Genomic DNA, 18501 nt, shown 5'->3' with positions numbered 1-18501 from the left:
AAGATAAGTGATAACAAATGCTGGCATGGATGTGGAGAAAAGAGAACACTGTGCACTGTTGGTGAATGTAAATTGGTGCAGCCACTATAGAAAACAGTATGGCGGTTCCTCAAAAAATTAAAAATAGAACTACCATATGATACAGCCTTTTCACTCTGGGAATATATCCAAAGGAAATGAAACCACTAACTCGAAAAGATATCTACACTCCCATGTTCATAGCAGCATTTTTCACAATAACCAAGACATGGAAACAAAGTGTCCATTGATGGATGAATGGGTAAGGAAATTATATAATTACTTATATAATTGTAATTAAACTATATATTTGTATTATATATTATATTATCTCTAATATTAATATTAATATATTCTATTAAGTTATATGTATTATGGCTGGCTATCATTCAGTCATAAAAAATTATGAAATCCTGGGCGCCTGGGTAGCTCAGTTGGTTAAGCGACTGCCTTCGGCTCAGGTCATGATCCTGGAGTCCTGGGATCGAGTCCCACATTGGGCTCCCTGCTCAGCGGGGGGTCTGCTTCTCCCTCTGGCCCTCTTCCCTCTCGTGCTCTCTGTCTCTCATTCTCTCTCTCAAATAAATAAATAAAATCTTTAAAAAAAAATTATGAAATCCTTTGTGACAACATAGATGGACCTTGAGGACATTATGCTAAATGAAATAAATCAGACAAAGAAAGACAAATCTCACTTAAATGTAGAATCTAATAATTATTAAAAAAAAAACAACCATCAAACTTATACAAAAATAGATAGATCGGTGGTTACCAGAGGCAAGAGGAAGGAGAAAGGGGAATTGTAGGAAGGTGGTCAAAAGGTACAAAATTCCAGTTATGAGATAAATAAATAGAACGATGTATTGTACAACATGGTGACTACAACTAACACTGCTGTATGATATATAGGGAAGTTGTTAAGATAGTAGACCCTAAGAGTTCTCATCACAAGGAGAATTTTTTTTCTTTCTTTTTTATTGTATCTATATGAGATGATGGATGTTAACTAAACTATTTTCTAAGATATATAAATCAAACCATCATGCTGTATACCTTAAACTTATACAGTGATGTATGTTAATTATTTCTCAATAAAACTAGAATAAATAGATTTCTATTGGTATATTCCAATATAAAAAAAATACAATGTGATTTAATGAATTCTTACTCTGATCAAGGAGGGTCTTATTTCCACAGCATATCGGATGATAGATAATTTGGGCTGCATGTAGCAGAGAATTATGACTTAAGTCATTGAAACAATAGAAAACATGATACCTTGAAAGAAGTCTGGAGATGATAGTTCTAAGGCTGGAGAATTCAGAATCTCAACAAAGACTTGTCTCTAGCCTGAAATAATGTGTGCAAAATCATTTCCAATGACTCATAGAAGCCAAGCAAGAGCAGACGTGGAGCCCAGCCACTGGAATATGTGAATGTGTCACTCAGAAATATCAGCCCCCAAATTGCATACTTTCCCAGTACAGAAGAAGTGGAGGTAATATTTTCCAGTTTCCACGTACATCATTCAGATTGTCTGTGGCCATTTGGCAATTTCCTTTCTGTGTCAATTCCAATACTGGAATTATGAGCCAGTATTATTCTAAGTACTTTACAAGCGATAGCTCATGCAAAGCTCATGGTAATGTTATGAGACAGTTACTGTTATTATTCCCATTTTACAAATGTGGAAAATAAAGTCCAGTGATGCCTATTTACTAGGTCACAAAGCTAGGAATCTGAATACGACTTCCTAATTCATACTTTTACGTAATGTGTTGTCTTGCCTTAAATATTTTCTGTCCTTAGTATTTTTTTTTTGACTGATCTTTCTCTGTTCCATTCATTGGTTCTTCTCCTTGCTCCAAAAATAAGAGTTCTCCCCAAAGTGCTATTTTTCTCTTCCTCTGTGAGCTCTCTTCGTCCCAAGACTTGAACTACCATACTATTACTGCGGCAATGATGAACAGGTATAATGTCCAACCATTTCACACTTTCTTTTCTAACTTCAAACCTCCAGCAAATCTTCCCCCCAACTCCCTTTCAGCTGATGCATTGCCTTTTATCCCACCAGAAAGAGAAAAATACTCAACAAGAGAACTTCCACATGGAAGCCACCAATCCTCCATATTTCTTTCTTTTTTTTAAATTTCACTGGTTGCTTCTTTTTAGTGTCTTTTATTGTTTTCTCCACTCTTCAGATCTCTTATGCTCAGATTTTGAAACTTATTCCTTCAATTCTTTGATGATTCTCACATCAATTTCCAGTCTAGAACTTCCCTCAAAACTGCTGTATTTGGCCTGTCCCTTTGGTGTCTCTTTTTGTGGCATCATAGGCATTTCAAACAGTAACCCCCAACTGAACCCCAGTTGAACACACCACAAAAACCTACTCCTCTGATCCTTCTCCAACTCTATAAAAGAAAACTGTCATTTCAGTGCTCAAACCCCCAAACCATGGAGTCATCCCTGATTCTTTTAACACCCTACATTTAATTAGTCAACAAATTCATTTGGCTTTGTCTTCAAAATATATTCAGAATACTTCCAGAAATATATCCAAGATACCACCACCTCTTACCTCAAATTTTGTTATGACTTCTTATGGCAAAGAGTACCATCTGACACACACTGTATCCTTCTTTATCATTAATTGAACCTGACTTTTAGCTGGCACATGGCCTCTCTGAATAAAAACTACACTAGTCAGTCTTCCTTACTTCTAAATAAGACACATATCCAAGCTCTGACCAATGGGATATTTGCACAAGTGTTATGTGGCCTTTGAAGAAACACACCTAAAGTGAGGAAGCATGCCGTTGTTCTGCTCCTTCCTCCAGCTTGGATGACCCGAGTTCTGCCCCTTGCTCTCTGGAATGTGGACGGAATGGCTGAAATAAAACAATCCCCAGAACCAACCTGGGAGGACTGGAATTTTATAAAGGGAGCTTATAGGTTTCCTTACTAAAAGATGTTTGTCATCCCATCCACTCGCTAGGGAGGTATATAGGAAGACCCTCAGAATCTATGTCTGTGATTTGTATCCTTACGACTCATTTTATTCATTCCATTTATCTGTATTATTTAGCACAATTAAAACTGATTTAGGGCCAAATTTGAGCATGTAAAAAAGGCGAATATTCCTTACTCTGTCAAGAAGGGAGAAGGGAAAGGGAGAAAGTGGCATTTAAAAATACTAGGAACTATGCTCTGGTCTTTTTTCATGTTGTCAAGCTGAGTCCTCACAACAACCCCATTTGGCAGTGTTATTAGCACCTTTTATGGATGAGATGTTCAAGGCTCAGAGAGGCTCCCTCAACATGGTGCTGACATGACAGGGCTAGGTTTGACCTCAGTGACTGAGTATGAATTTGCTGATTTAAATAGCAAATTGGTATAGTGTAGGAAATATTGGGCTAGTGCTAAAGTTTTACATGGATTTGTCCCATAGAAATAAAGAAACAGTCCTCGCTCATCAATATGTCATCACTTTTTGGTGATGGCATCATGCTATGTGGAGAGCTAACCCAGGGCCCTGAACATAAAGGATACATAGGAAACACCAATTCCCTGTCTCATCCCCATCTTCTCCCTCTAGGTAAGACATAGCACAAGTGTTATGTGAGCTTTGAAGAAACACACCTGTAAGGCAATGTAAAGGCTTTGTGGAATATTTGAAATAAATATTTGAATGCTTGAAATATGTGAAATAAATAATTGTATATAATGCATGTCCTAGAAATGGTTCCTACAGGACTCACTGGTTAGCATTTGATCTAAGTGTGTGTTAGTTTTCTAGTTTGCACTGGAAGCCTGATGAACAAATTATTAAGGATATTAAAACAACTCCAAGAATCATTGTGGCCATGGTTTTCAGATAAAAATGCTCAATATGGTTTATCTACTGGTGGGAAACCCAGAGCGGTACCATTGTCTATTTCTGCATAGAGAGCACATCTCCAAGGTGCCCAGACCTTTTGTCTGCCTTAGCCTCAAATTATTAGCAAAGATAGTTGATATTTGTGGGTTGTCCATTTATAGGCAGCTACAGTGAGGCAGCGATATTCTCCTGTCTATGGCTTTCGTTTGTGCACTATTATGTGTGGCTTTCCAAGTTCCAAGGAATTAGTTCAACAATCTCTCGTTTGTAACAAAATTTGTTTTCTATTCAAATTTCATCAACCTGCCCAGACTTGTAAAGAAAGGCAACAAAATCAAATCCTCTGTTTCTAGTTTCACTTTTTCTATGTGGAATTTTTTGAAGAACTCTATATTTTTTTTTAAGATTTTATTTATTTATTTGAGAGAGAATGAGAGAGAGAGCACATGAGAGGGGGGAGGGTCAGAGGCAGGAGCAGACTCCCTGCAGAGCAGGGAGCCCGATGCGGGACTTGATCCCGGGACTCCAGGACCATGACCTGAGCCGAAGGCAGTCGCTTAACCAACTGAGCCACCCAGGCGCCCGAAGAACTCTATATTTTAATGCTAAACAGTAAAATTCCATTTGGCAGCACTTAGGACCATACTTGGGAAATATTCATTAACATTCAGTAATTTAAGAATCCTTAGTGTCTAATTATCAAAGTGAGTTTAATTACCACAGGCACCCATTCATTTAATTGGCTGGAAACACAGAAGAAATTAAATGATACCGATGCCAATTTGGCCCCAAAGTCTTCATTCCATATTTATTTATCATATTTATAAGAAAGGTGTTCGTGGTGATTGCCGCTAGTTCTGTGTGCCGAAAACAAGCCCACCAAACTACAATAGCAGCTCAGCATTCTCTGTCCTAATCAGGAGCCCAGTTAAAATTAAAAGGGCCTTGCATCTTCATATATGACATGTTATAAGTTGTAAATACTCTCTTGCCATTTGAGGACAACAGGATAACTGGTTTCATAACAAATCACCATAAATCTAAAGGATATTTACCCCAGGGAAATGTGACAGGTAGTAGAGAACAGACTGAGAATAAATGAGTGTCTGCGGTATTATCATCATTTAACTCTGCCTAGAAAGATGCTGTGTCATTGCTCTGCTCCTTCCCAAAGCCAAGGGAGTTCTCTGAGCCTCAGTGGTCACTGATGCTGATTTCATTGGCCAGAGATGCTCACTACTTTGGCTCTTTCCCTCTGGAGGTCAGCCAGAGGTCACAAAGGGAAGCATGTCCTGTTTGCCCAAAGAGGACCTCCTGTTCTGTCCCTTGGCATGATCACTTTCATGGTTACCTACTTGGAAAGCCCTGGGCCCTGCTGGCAAGGAATATGCAGGTCAGTTTCACTGCCTTCTCCTAAGTTCAGCTCTGGGAACATCAGTAAGACTTGCTTTGCGGCAACTTTTGGAGGGCTGGGGAGCCCAGCCTCTGGAAAGGGGGAGAGGAGAGCACCTAAGAAAGTGTGATAAAAGTAATCTCAGCATCAGAAGAGAATATAGGCAAAGCTGGCAACAAGGGTTGACAAAGTGATGCAGTCGCAGTGGATTCTGGGGTGAGCATGACAGCTTTCTTCCTACCGCTGCGCATTCCTCTCTCCAAGCCCAGTTTTTTCCTTTTCTTTTTCATGTAAGTTGGTCTCATTTTCATATTTCAGATGTGGATAAATCTGTTACCCAATTTTATTAATATCTATCACAACTCCTAGGAGGTGTTCAAGAGCTATCAGTTGGCTATAATTTACTACCTAGAGAGCTGATGAATGAAACACTTTTTTTTTTTAACAAAGTGCTTTTCTGAGCTTTCACAAAAAGCCACAAGTTGCTGAAAAAGTATCAGCCACTTAATCAATAGAAAATCTGAAGTTGATCTTTTCCCTCCAGCTTACTGTAAAAACAGAGTCACAATTTCAATTTCCAAGACTCAACATTTACCAGAGTAATTGCCTACATCATTGTGGACCAGTGTTCATTCTGTCTGCTAGCTGGCAACCTTTTTGATTTATATAGCATTGAAAAGCCAATGGTGAGACTTACATTCCTTCTAGCCCACTTTCAAAATCTTGGCAGATCTTATTTTCAAAGGGGTCTGATGGAATGAAAGTAGGACTGCTGAAACCACCTGATTTTTCAGCATGAATCTTGTTTAAATCTTAACCACAAATTATTTAACATATATGTCACTGAAGAATGCAGCCAAGTCTTTCCCATATTGTTTGGGAAAGTTAAGACTCTTAACATAATGCCATCTCCAGCCACCTCTCTTTGCACATTGTGGCCCACTGCAGTAATTTATTTTAGGTTACAGTTTCCATGAGTTCACACATACATCTCATTTTGTTGTAAGAACAAAATTTAGTGCTTTAGCAGAAATTTTAAAAAGGTACAAATTTATATAACAATCTTGAACAAAGTGTTGCAAAATCTAGTGCTAAATTGTTTGATAATACACAATTAAAAAAAAAAAAAAGAAAGAAGGAAAGGATGACCAAGAAGGCCATGGCCAAATTAGGCACACAAAGGCTATAACTAAAAAATGTATTTGTGTAATAGAGCCAATTTCTGTCCTAATGCAAGCCTGATGCATCCAGATATCAGATTTATTCTTATCGATCTTCATCTTCAATTTTAAAAGCATCTCTTAAAAGGCTGCTTGTACAGCCAAGAAAATAACATCTAAAAAAATACTGAACGTCAGTATTGGGTCAGGTTGACTGATGCCCCATACTCATCACCTTTGAGTATCATATGCAACTATAGTTTCTGGAATCCAGAGTAGCAGAATAGGCAGGTATTTGTGAATAGAGATGGAGGTAGAGGTAGAGGCAGAGAATGACAGGGAAAAGGAGAGAGAGTAAGGCGGAAGAACAAAGACCCAAAGGACTGGCTATCTGTAGCGGAGTAGAACGGTAAGCAAGTTCGTTAATTCGCCTTCCTACTTCAAATGAACAAGCTAATTATTTGTTTACCTAAAAGTCAATGCTTTCAGGCTACAGACAATAATAAACACCAACAAAGGCAACTATGTTTGCCATAGCATGAGTTTATTTATTTATTTTAAGATTTAATCATTTATTTATTTGAGAGAGAGACAGAGCATGGGGTGGGGGGAGAGGGAGAAGCAGACTCCCCATCGAGCACAGAGCCCAATGCAGGGCTTGATCCCAGGACCCCAAGATCATGACCTGAGCAGAAGGCAGATGCTTAACCAACTGAGTCACCAAATGCCCCAACAGCATGAGAGTATTTAAATTTCAAAGTTTATGTCTATCCCACCACAGAGGAAGGTTCAGGCAATATATTTATATGAAACACCAAAACATAAAGCACAGTCATTGTAATATAACTTTATGAAAGAAGTAAATACATACCAAAAAATTTCTCCCACCTATCACGCAATTTAGTGAAATGTATTCATCTGTTTCGGGTTGTCAGACTACATATATATGTCACCATCAAGAAAGTATATGTATAAAAAAGGGCATAGATTCTATGTCCTATTCATAGTAAATTATCATATATGCATGTATATGCAATAAAAATAGTGAATATTTATGGAATATATACTATGTGCTCAGCACTTGTAACTGGTATATTATACATGAATCATCATGAGGTAATCGAAAGACTTGCTTTGTTTTGTTTTTTTGGTACTTCACTCTCTTTTTTAAATGTTTAGTATCTTCCCCTGCTCCTAAATGAGTACTCAGGTAGGACCTTGAATTTCTTTCCTAGGCTCCTAAGACCACTTTACGTAATACAGAGATTTTCATGTCAAAAATTAGAATATCCAGGGCTACCTGGGTGGCTCAGTCAGTTAAGCATCTGCCTTCGGCTCAGGTCATGATCCTGGAGTCCCAGGATCGAGCCCCACATCGGGCTCCCTGCTCAGCAGGAAGCCTGCTTCTCCCTCTCCCTCTACCCCTCCCCCTGCTCATGTTCTGGCTAGCTCTGTGCTCTTTCTCTCTGTAATAAATAAATTTTTAAAAATAGAATATCCAGTACATAATGATAATCAAACCCATCACATGATTTAATATGAAATCTTTTCACCTTCTTCCCCACATGTCTGCAAACTCTAAGTGGGGAAGGGATGTGACCAGTTTCTCACTCATACCCTTGCTCCTGTCCTCTCCCCTGCACCCTACTTTATGATGGTTAATTTTATGTGTCTACTTGGCTAGGCCATGGTACTGAGATATTTGGTCAAATGTTATTCTAGATGTTTCTGTGAAGTTTTTCTTTTTAGATGGGATTAACATTTAAATCAGCACATTTTGAGTAAAGTAGATTGTCTCTTATAGTATGAGGCCTCATTCAATCAGTTAAAGGCCATAATAGAACAAAGACTGGCCTCCCCCAGCAAGAAGGAATTCTACCAGCAGACTGCCTTCTGACTCCTGGAACTGCAACTCTGCACTGGGTCTTCAGCCTGTCACCAATCCTGAAGATTATGGACTTGCCAAGCCCCACAGCTGTGTAAACCAATTCCTTAAAATATATACATAGATGATTAGATAGATAGATAGATAGATAGATAGATATCCCTATCTATGGTCATGTCCCTATGGAGACACATTCAGATATCCCTACCTATCTCTATCTCCATCTATTCCCCCCACACATATCTTACTGGTTCCATCTCTCTGAAGAACCCTGACTGATAGAACCAACCACTTGCTAGCCAGTGTCTGATCCTTTGAGGCCAGAAATGTGAGGAGAGGGGAACGAGATGGCTAGGAAGTGTCTTCCTTGAAGAGCCCTCTGTGCATGGCAAATGGTGGAAAAGCTGGCGTTTCTCTCTGGAACACTTTCTTGATTCTTTGCAGAGCTCAGTATGGAGGCTGGATGGACATGCCATCTTGCAGTAACCTTGAACCAACTTACGTGTTTTCATATTGGGTGGCCCCACGTGATTCCTTTCACGACCTCTGACATTTTGTCACTCCTTTTCTGCTTCAGCTGCTGGGGCCCTCTGCCCCTCCCAGGCAACTCTGTCAGTCCTAGGACCAGATAACTTTCTCCTGGGTAGTCAGCATCCCATCCCTGGGAAATGCTGCTGCATCCTCTGCCTTCACAAATACTGGCTCTGCAGTGGCCCCTCACCCAGCAGCATGGGGTCCTTCCTCTGCTACCCAGGCACTGAGCACATCTCTGGCTCTTCAGCCTTCATGAGCACTGGAATGGGAGTCAGGTCCTGTTCCACAATGTTCTCCAGGCCAGGACAAGCAATAGCAAGATCTCAAAGTGGTCCCATCAAAGACCTTTCTCACTTTGCAGTTACAAAACAGTAGATTAAATCATAAGACCACACACCCCCATCACTCAAAAAGGGTTGTAGGGACTCAAAACAGTCATGGTTATTTCCAAAGAAATCTCTTCATAAATGGTTACTCTTTTTCTCCTCTCCTTAATAGTTTCAAAGAGGCTGGGAATACTACAGCTGTGTAGCTAATTCATTGCACTTCCTTTTTTTTTTTTTTTTTAAAAAGATTTTATTTATTTTTTTGACAGAGAGAGACACAGCGAGAGAGGGAACACAAGCAGGGGGAGTGGGAGAGGGAGAGAGAGAAGCAGGCTCCCTGCTGAGCAGGGAGCCCGATGCAGGGCTCGATCCCAGGACCCTGGGATCATGACCTGAACCGAAGGCAGACACTTAACGCCTGAGCCACCCAGGCGCCCTCATTGCACTTTCATTTGCAGTTTCTAAAATCAGCTTCACAATCATTTTGATATCTATATCTATCACTCAGACACCTCAGTGAAAACAGACATGTGGAGTCACATTTGAATTTCTTGCTATATACACTGTTTTAAGCACTACACAGAAATTGTCTCATTTCATTCCCACGACAAACCCACAGGGAAGGTACTTTATTATTCCCATTTCCCATATGATGAAACTAAGCCAAACATATCAAATAACCTGCCCTGGGTCACCTGGATCATATCAGAGTTGAGTTGCAGACCCAGGGAATCTGATTCTGATTTAAAATCTTAACCACTGCAACCTAATGCCAGTCACCGAATATTTACTTGGCACTATTCCAAAATGCAAGTGTGCATCCTGATTGGTGACTTTATAATTTAACTTTTTTTTTTTCAGGGGGAGAGAGATGCCTATCTCTGACTTTCAGATGTCAATCAATGCTCTATAGGGCTGCGGCACTGGAACTTCTTGTAAGAATCTATTTAGCACCTATTAGGAAGTCAGGACTGTGCTGTGATCCATTTGGAGAACAATTAAAGAAACATAAAGCCGATACCAAACCAGTACTCTGGATTGGAAGAGGCAGAAATGATTTTACGTGGAGCTCATCCATTTTAATTCCTCTATTAAAGTAAGCTAGTCTAGGAAAGGGGGGAGGAATGGGAAGATGGCATAGGAAGTCACAATACGTTGCATGATGCCGAAGGGTGGGGAAGGCTCCTGTCCTCCAAAGACAGAGTCTTCACTCACTTGTGGATGATTAATAGCCCACAGTCAGAGATACTCTTGCTTTAAGCTCTCTGGCCTTAAGATTGTACCGCAAATTAAAAAGTCATGCTTCTGGGAGAGTTAACACTTGATTGCTAGCTTTCTTTTCCTCTTTTCTCTGTAACTTTTCATTAGCTTCATTATAGAAAGCAAGTGAGGTAAAGGAAAAGGAGGCAAGTTCATGATAAAGTAGAGAGGAACGAATGTTTTCACCAAAACTGAGCTGTGTCAAAGGCCAATTGTGCCTACAGGATAGTTTCATGAGTGCATAGATCAGCTGTTTCCAAGCTGGAGTGGCTGTGGACCACTGCCTGGGGGCATGCCCTGGCAGGTGCCGAGGGACACACCAAGCTTTGCTGTAAGCCAGATAAATAATTCTCAGCCTTATGTGTGGCACGGAGGGGACAAATGGGATGTTACAAGTTGACTGAAGTTTGGGCAGATGGCTCTGGGAAAGCAGTAAGAAAGACACTTAATAGGACTTTTTAGATTAATCATAACACCTAGGATAGTAAAAAGGAGGGATTAAAATGTCTATGTATTGAAATAGAGATTTTTCATTTTACCCCTGATGCCAAAGACAGAGTAGATGGAAATCCTCACGGCTTTGGTGGGGAATCTATGTGGGGAGGGAGGAAGGTTTTTGAAGCAGGGGTAGTAGAGATGGGAGAAATTCTTGGTTAAAAGAGAACAGATTCAAGCAAAATAGATTAAGGCTACTTCCTGAGAAGAGAGAGAGAGAGAGGAGAAGTTAATATCTGGTAAGGAGCGCGGGACAAATGGTTGAACGGAGATGTTTGCTGTTCGGCTTTAAATTGCTTCCTTTGCTGTGGTGTGATTACACCCTTGTATTACCCGCAGAGCTTGAATGAAAGCCACATGTACGACAGCGGTGTATTGGTGATGTTTTAGCAAGTGAAGAGGAGGAGGGTGTGTCCATGCATGGGATGATGGATTTAGATGGATAGACAGCGGCTTTGAAGGCAAAGTGAAAAGAGGAGAAAGGAGAACAGAGTCAGAAGGAACAGCATCCTTCCTGGGAATCTTCAGAAACATGGTGGGAAGGACTGGACGTATCACAGACACCTAGGATGGGGACCTGGGCAATGGTTCTGACCAAAGGACTACAAAATATGGAGACACATTCAGGTGACTTGTATCATATTTTTCAAATGTATGCACATATAGAAACATGCATATAAAATGCTATAAATATATAAAAAGCATGATAAATATATGTATAACATTGCTGAATTCATAGGAGTTTGATCATCATGTATTTTTCTGAGTCTTGGACACTACGATTACGTAGGAGATGGCGACAGTCATTAATATTAAAAAGGAAAACACTTGAAAAGGAATGAAAGGGAAAGCCTGCAAAATCTGCTTCAGAGTTTCCAATACATCTACAAAAAGTCGATCCAGAAGAACTGGATTTAAAATCCATAGGAAGGTATGGTTTTCCCATGCATAGGGTGGCTTCTCCCAAACTAACGTGCTATAATCATGTTTTTTCTCAGTATATGTGTTTTGAGAACCACTGCATTTCACTTCCCCACCCCCGTGGTGCTCCAGGCCTTGACATTAACAAAAAATTAAGCCAGAGACAAGAAAAATGTATTAATCTATTCCTCTTGCTTTTGATTGTTCCCCCTTTTAATTTTAATACATGCATTTTCTTTCATAAATAGGGTATTTGACTATGATTGTCATTTATTAACTTTTTCCCCCAATTACAACTATCCCGTCAAGGTCAGGGTCCCTAAGGAAGCAGTTGAGGGAATGGATACTGCACACATGTGCCAAATTATTCTGCAGGCTGAGAAATTAACTAAAAATGAGTAATATGCTCTTAATTTAAACCTGGCAGGGGGTATTATACTTTCATCCTCAAACTGGAATCATATTTCCTCCAATGGGGCTTCTCCAGCTTTGAGCATAGCCTATTAACAAGGCGAACTTGGTTCCTTGCAGTACAGAGACAATGCTGGGTTGGAGGTAGAGCTCCAGGTGTTGTAGCCAGGAAGCAGAGATGATGATCAAGCTATTGGACGAACCCTGGATTTTGCTTTTGTCACCAAACAAACAAGCATCCACAGAGCCTTAAGTAAAGCTCACAGTATCAGTTCTGAATGCTGTTTTCACGATTAATACCCTCCCTAACATCTATAATTGGAGGGCACATTTCATTTCTCAAGGAGAAATTCCTTTTCTGTATGACTAGAGATATATGGGATGCATATTGGTAAGATATGTATTAAGATGTATTAAGATATGTAAGCATATTATTAAGTGGCTCTTGATTTTTCTATCTTTTTAGTTGAAGGTGTGATTTCTCTATTTCTCTGACCATTAACCATTTTATTACTACAGAGAGGGATAGGAAGAGAAAAGGAATGTGGAATTTATCAGTGATGGGTCATTTAATACCTTCTTAAGTATGTCAATGAATTTTAAAAATATATTTTTCTTAAGTAGAATCTGAAGCTTCTTGAGGGGAGGTTAAATGTTGTCTGTTTCATATTCATCCATCACAGTAATTCTCAGTCTTGGCTGCAGACTAGAAACAGGGAAAACCTTTGATCCTATCAGTGTTCAGGCCCCACTGCAGACCAAGTAAGTGGGCCTCCCTGGGTGAGGTGCGGACATGAGTGGAGTCCTCAAAGCTCAGGTGATTCTAACACTCAGGCAGGGTGGAGAGTTAGCAAACACTAGCTTATTGCCTTATGTAAACTAGGTGTCATTGCTGTTTTAATGAACTGCTAAATCATTTTAATCACCACACACTTCACATGAAAACAGCAAACCTTCATAGATAATGCAGCTTTTCGGTAATAAATTATCATTAACCTACTCCATGGTTAATTGGATAAAGCTTTTGTTGAAAACAAGCAAACCAAAAAAAGCCACTAAATTCTTTGTATCTCTATTTCACGCCTCTTGGAAAAGGTCCCTGAGACAACATGGTTGAAATCCCATGAGATGCCTGGAGCTATGGGACATGCTCCTGCACTTCTAACTGTAATAATTTTTTTTTTTTTTTAAGAAAAGGGCACAAAATGAAAATGAAGGAGCTTTCTTTGATAGGGCACTTCTTAGAGTGGTCAGAATATGATCAAAGAACATTCTGTCATGATCAAAATTGTAACAATATAGTTTAAAGAGATATTAGTTAAAAATAGTTGAAACCGATTTGTATGTATGTCCGATACTATCTTTGGCATAATAGATGTATAAAAAAAGTGCAAAGCAATGTTCCTGCTTTTTGTTCATTTATGAACTCCCAGAGACTCACCTTGGTTTCCTCACCTGAAAGAGGAAAATATAGAACCACAAGTTGACCGTGAGCAACAAATAACATAATGGAAGAAAAACTGATTTGTAGGTTGCAACACAATACTCCAGTCTGTTGTACTTTTCCTATTATTTGCTCTATTAACCTGAAGTTTCATATGCAAATGAATATTTCTAGGAAATAATGTAAATATGATCATGAATGAGAACTTTTGGTAAGGAATTACTAAGTACTTAACTTCTTTTTTTTTTAAGATTTTATTTATTATTTGACAGAGACATAGAGAGCACAGATAGGCAGAGCGGCAGGCAAAGGGAGAGGGAGAAGCAGACTCCCCACTGAGCAAGGAGCCCCCCGTGGGGCTCCATCCCAGGACCCCAGGATCATGACCTGAGCCCAACACAAACACTTAACCAACTGAGCCACCCAGGCGTCCCTAAGTATTCAACTTCTTGTTTAATGCTTTACCTGATCTCATTAAACCATCACTGCAACCCAGTGAAGAGAATACAGTTACTATTTTCCTTTTTATGGATTTGGAAACTGAGGCTTATCAGTTCCAAGCCTCCCAGCAATTTCAAGTGAAGATTTCCTTCAAATCTGAAAATACTTAAATTCTTTTTGCAGAGACTGGTCTAAAAATCCATACTGATTTGCTTCTTTTTATTTTCTCAGATATTTTCATCTCAGATGCAACTCCATTTGCATGTGGATGCACAGTCAATACACAAAACCGAGAGAAATGAATAGGAAGCTTCCTTTGTCTCCCAGAGCAATATGCCTCAGACCTGCTAGATTCTAGCTCAAGGAGACAAGTGTTCTCTCCATGGCCTTTCCTTAAACTGCACCAGACTCTTTTTTTTTTTTTTAAGATTTTATTTATTTATTTGACAGAGAGAGACACAGCGAGAGAGGGAACACAAGAAGGGGAAGTGGGAGAGGGAGAAGCAGGCTTCCCGCCGAGCAGGGAGCCCGATGTGGGGCTCGATCCCAGGACCCTGGAATCATGACCTGAGCCGAAGGCAGACGCTTAACGACTGAGCCACCCAGGCGCCCCATGCACCAGACTCTTAAAAATGAACTAAATGCCTTCTTTTTATATATTGATTATGTGATACACGTGTCATTTCCATTTAAAAAATAAACTCTAGGTGTAGGGCTTCCTAATTCTCCAAAAGGTTTCAACTCATTTTCTTCTTATATTTCATTTTGGGTGGAAGTATGGGGACATGGGGAAGATTATGTTAGAGGATGGGGCTGTTTGCAATTGTACTACAGAGGTAAGTCTCAGGGGAGCTGAGAGGGGGAAGAAGGAGGGGGTCTGAGTGTGGTTCTGACATATCTGCCAGGTGACCAGACCCATGTTAGAGTAGGGAGTGAATTTTGTCCAGACCCAGCGAGGCATGCAGCTCAACAGATAAGCATACGCCGTGTGCTCTCTCCTTTACAGTGCCATCCTTGACTTGTCTTTTTCCCCCAAATATGACCGATCTTAATGACACCTTATCACTCTACAAAATTGGCAATCCATTGGCCTGTGTCTCAGGTGCAAGGTATGAGAGAATCCACTGTGAAAAGCAAGAGAAATAAATTCATCTTGATGCTGACCGGGACCTTAGTTTTGGTTTCCTTTTGGCTTATATTTTATTTTAGCTACATTATCAAAACTTCTAAGGAATGCAGACTTTCACCTTTTAACTTCCAAACTCAAAGTATCAGTACCAGGAATGGTTTCAGTAGACTTCCACAGTTTGTCGAGAATATCATGAAAATTAGTTTGCTTAAGTTTGCAAAAGCTTTGAGGACAGGAAGGAGGATAAAACGATGATATTTGTTCAGTCTTTTCATATATCCTCTGTTGAAACCATACGAGGGCTCAGGGGATTTGTTGGCAAGAAGCAGTATTGCAAGTGGTCGATTTATTGACATCGAGGGCAGCAATATGAAGCAGTCAAGGGCTGCACACTTTCTCCAGCATGAAGTCCAAACAGAGATCTGACTATGTCTGTTTATCTGAAATGTTTTCCTAGGTGATTCATTGCTTTGAGTTTGTAAAGAACTGGGGTTTGGCTTGGAGGGTGTAAGTATTTGGGGGGGGCGGAATATCCACCGCATGGAAGCAAAACAGAGAATTCTGCTAAGCACTACAAACCATCACAAGCAATATTAATTTCGTCTTTCGATTGCGCCATGGGTACGGGCCTTCCAAAATGCAAATGTCCTCAGATGTACTGTGATTAGCTTCAACCCTGTCTGTCTTCTGCACAAACCCTTGGAGTCTGCTGGCTCTCAGCCCACGTCTTGACATCCTGAGTTTGAGACATTTGCATCACATCAGTTTGGTACAACCGAGTCTTCTGCTTCCCGTGTGTAGGGGTCAGTACATGTACCACTGAATTCCATTAAAAGTCACTGCATTCGGGTGGGGAAAACCTAGTTTCCAGCTCTGACCCTGTCATCTCCCGAACTTGTGACTTCGGATAAGTACCTTAACTTCTCTAGAGTTTAACAGTCCTCTTAGTAAAGTATAAGGAGTAAGGTTTCCTCCCATGGGTGAGGCTCCCTTGAGACCACGTGAAAAGCCCTTTGGAAATGCCAAGTGCTGCCTGTTAGTTGGCCACCCTCTTACACCTCCACCCCTGTCTCTGGCCACTTAGCAGCCTTGGGGGAGCTTGTCTGTGGCAAAGCTAAATACCACATTTTCCACATGGCCTGACCTCCGGGCAACAATTAAGATTTGTTGAGCTTTTTCATCATATTCCTCTTCTTTTCCAGAATCTTGGATTTCAGCAGAAAATGCCTTGACTAAGACTTTAGCTGACAGGCTGGAAATCTGAGCAGGAAAGATTATGTGAACAAACCATATGAAAACACACAAATTTCTTCAAGGTGAATTAGAACATTTTATGCTTCTAAAGTTTCTATGTGTTCTTTTCTTTCCCTTTTTTTATCCTCTTTTTTCCAAAAAGAAGTTTTTAAAAATATTTAAATTTTTTTATATATAAGAAATTAAAATGAATAAAGATATAGAAAATAAAAATATAAACATCCATGAAACCACCATGCAGCTTAATAAAAAGAATGTTACCAGTGTGTTAGAAGCCCCCCCCAACCCCAGAATGCTTCTTCCCAGTCATACTCTCTTGTTTTCCCTCTTAGAGTTAACCACTACCCTAAATGTTTTAGTAATTGCTTTCTTGCTCTGCTTTATAGTTTTGCTTGCCCAACAGTGCATCTCCAAATAAAATCATTTAGTGCTGATGATTATTTTCAGGATTTTCTATAAAGGGAATCATAGTATACATACATTCCTCTTGTCTTGCTTTTTTTGTTTATTTGAGACAGAGAGAATGAGAGACAGAGAGCATGAGAGGGAGGAGGGTCAGAGGGAGAAGCAGACTCCCTGCCGAGCAGGGAGCCCGATGCGGGACTCGATCCCGGGACTCCAGGATCATGACCTGAGCCGAAGGCAGTCGCTTAACCAACTGAGCCACCCAGGCGCCCTTGTCTTGCTTTTTTTGATTCAACATTATTTTTCAAAAAGTTATTCGGTTAGCTGCATGCAGTTATAGTTTATGAACAAACATTCACTGTAGAATAACATTCCATTTGTGAGTATACTGCACATTGCATGTATCGATATCCTGTCTATGGACATTTGGATTTTTTCCGGTTTGTGCCTACTAGGAATGATGATGTTTCTAGAAGTTCCTGCATGTGTGCTCATGTGCAACGGTTTCTTGCCTTTGTAGTGGCCATGCTCAGTCAAAGGCTGTGCACATCTTCAGGTTTACAAGATAGTATCAGTCGGTCTTCTAAAATAGTTCTACCAGGGCGCCTGGGTGGCTCAGTTGGTTAAGCGACTGCCTTCGGCTCAGGTCATGATCCTGGAGTCCTGGGATCGAGTCCCGCATCGGGCTCCCTGCTCGGCAGGGAGCCTGCTTCTCCCTCTGACCCTCCCCCCTCTCATGTGCTCTCTGTCTCTCTCATTCTCTCTGTCTCAAATAAATAAATAAAATCTTTAAAAAATAAATAAATAAATAAATAAAAATAAAATAGTTCTACCAATTGGCAATCCTACCAGCTTTTGTCTTTTCTCTACATACGATCAGTTGGACTTTTGCTTTTACTTTAAGGGAAACTTATGAAAAATTCCTGATTCTAATATCAGTGCCTTGTTTCTCTGACATAGCCTTGGGTCTGGTCTAAATTAAATATTGTTGGTGATCTGGATGGGTTTAGGGGATTGGCCAGTGCCTCCCTTTCCTAGGGCTGCCATAACAAATTACTACAGACTGGGTGGCTGAGAACATCAGGAATTTATTCTCTCGCAGTTCTTACGGCCATAAGTCCAAAGCCAAGGGGTCAGCAGGGCCATGGTCTGTTTCAAGACTTTAGGGACCAATCTTGCCTTGCTTCTTCCTAGCTGCTGCTGTCTCTGGGCAATCCTCGGCCTGCCATGGTTTATAGCAATATGATTCCAGTCTCTGCCCCTCTCTTCACATGGTTCCTTTCCTCTGTTTCCTCTCCTCTTATAAAGATACCAACCATTGAATATAGGCTCTAAATATAGGCTCATCAAGATGTCCATCCACAGATGAATGGATAAAGAAGATGTGGTATATATATACAATGGAATATTATGCAGCCATCAAAAAGAATGAGATCTTGCCATTTGCAACGACGTGGATGGAACTGGAGGGTTTTATGCTGAGCGAAATAAGTCAATCAGAGAAAGACATGTATCATATATGACCTCACTGATATGAGGAATTCT

Source organism: Mirounga angustirostris, unplaced genomic scaffold, assembly GCF_029215605.1.
Source record: "Mirounga angustirostris isolate CCGP_5_RB_7025 unplaced genomic scaffold, mMirAng1.0.hap1 SCAF_3, whole genome shotgun sequence".
NCBI lineage: Eukaryota > Metazoa > Chordata > Mammalia > Carnivora > Phocidae > Mirounga > Mirounga angustirostris.
Note: the sequence above shows the minus strand (reverse complement) of the source record.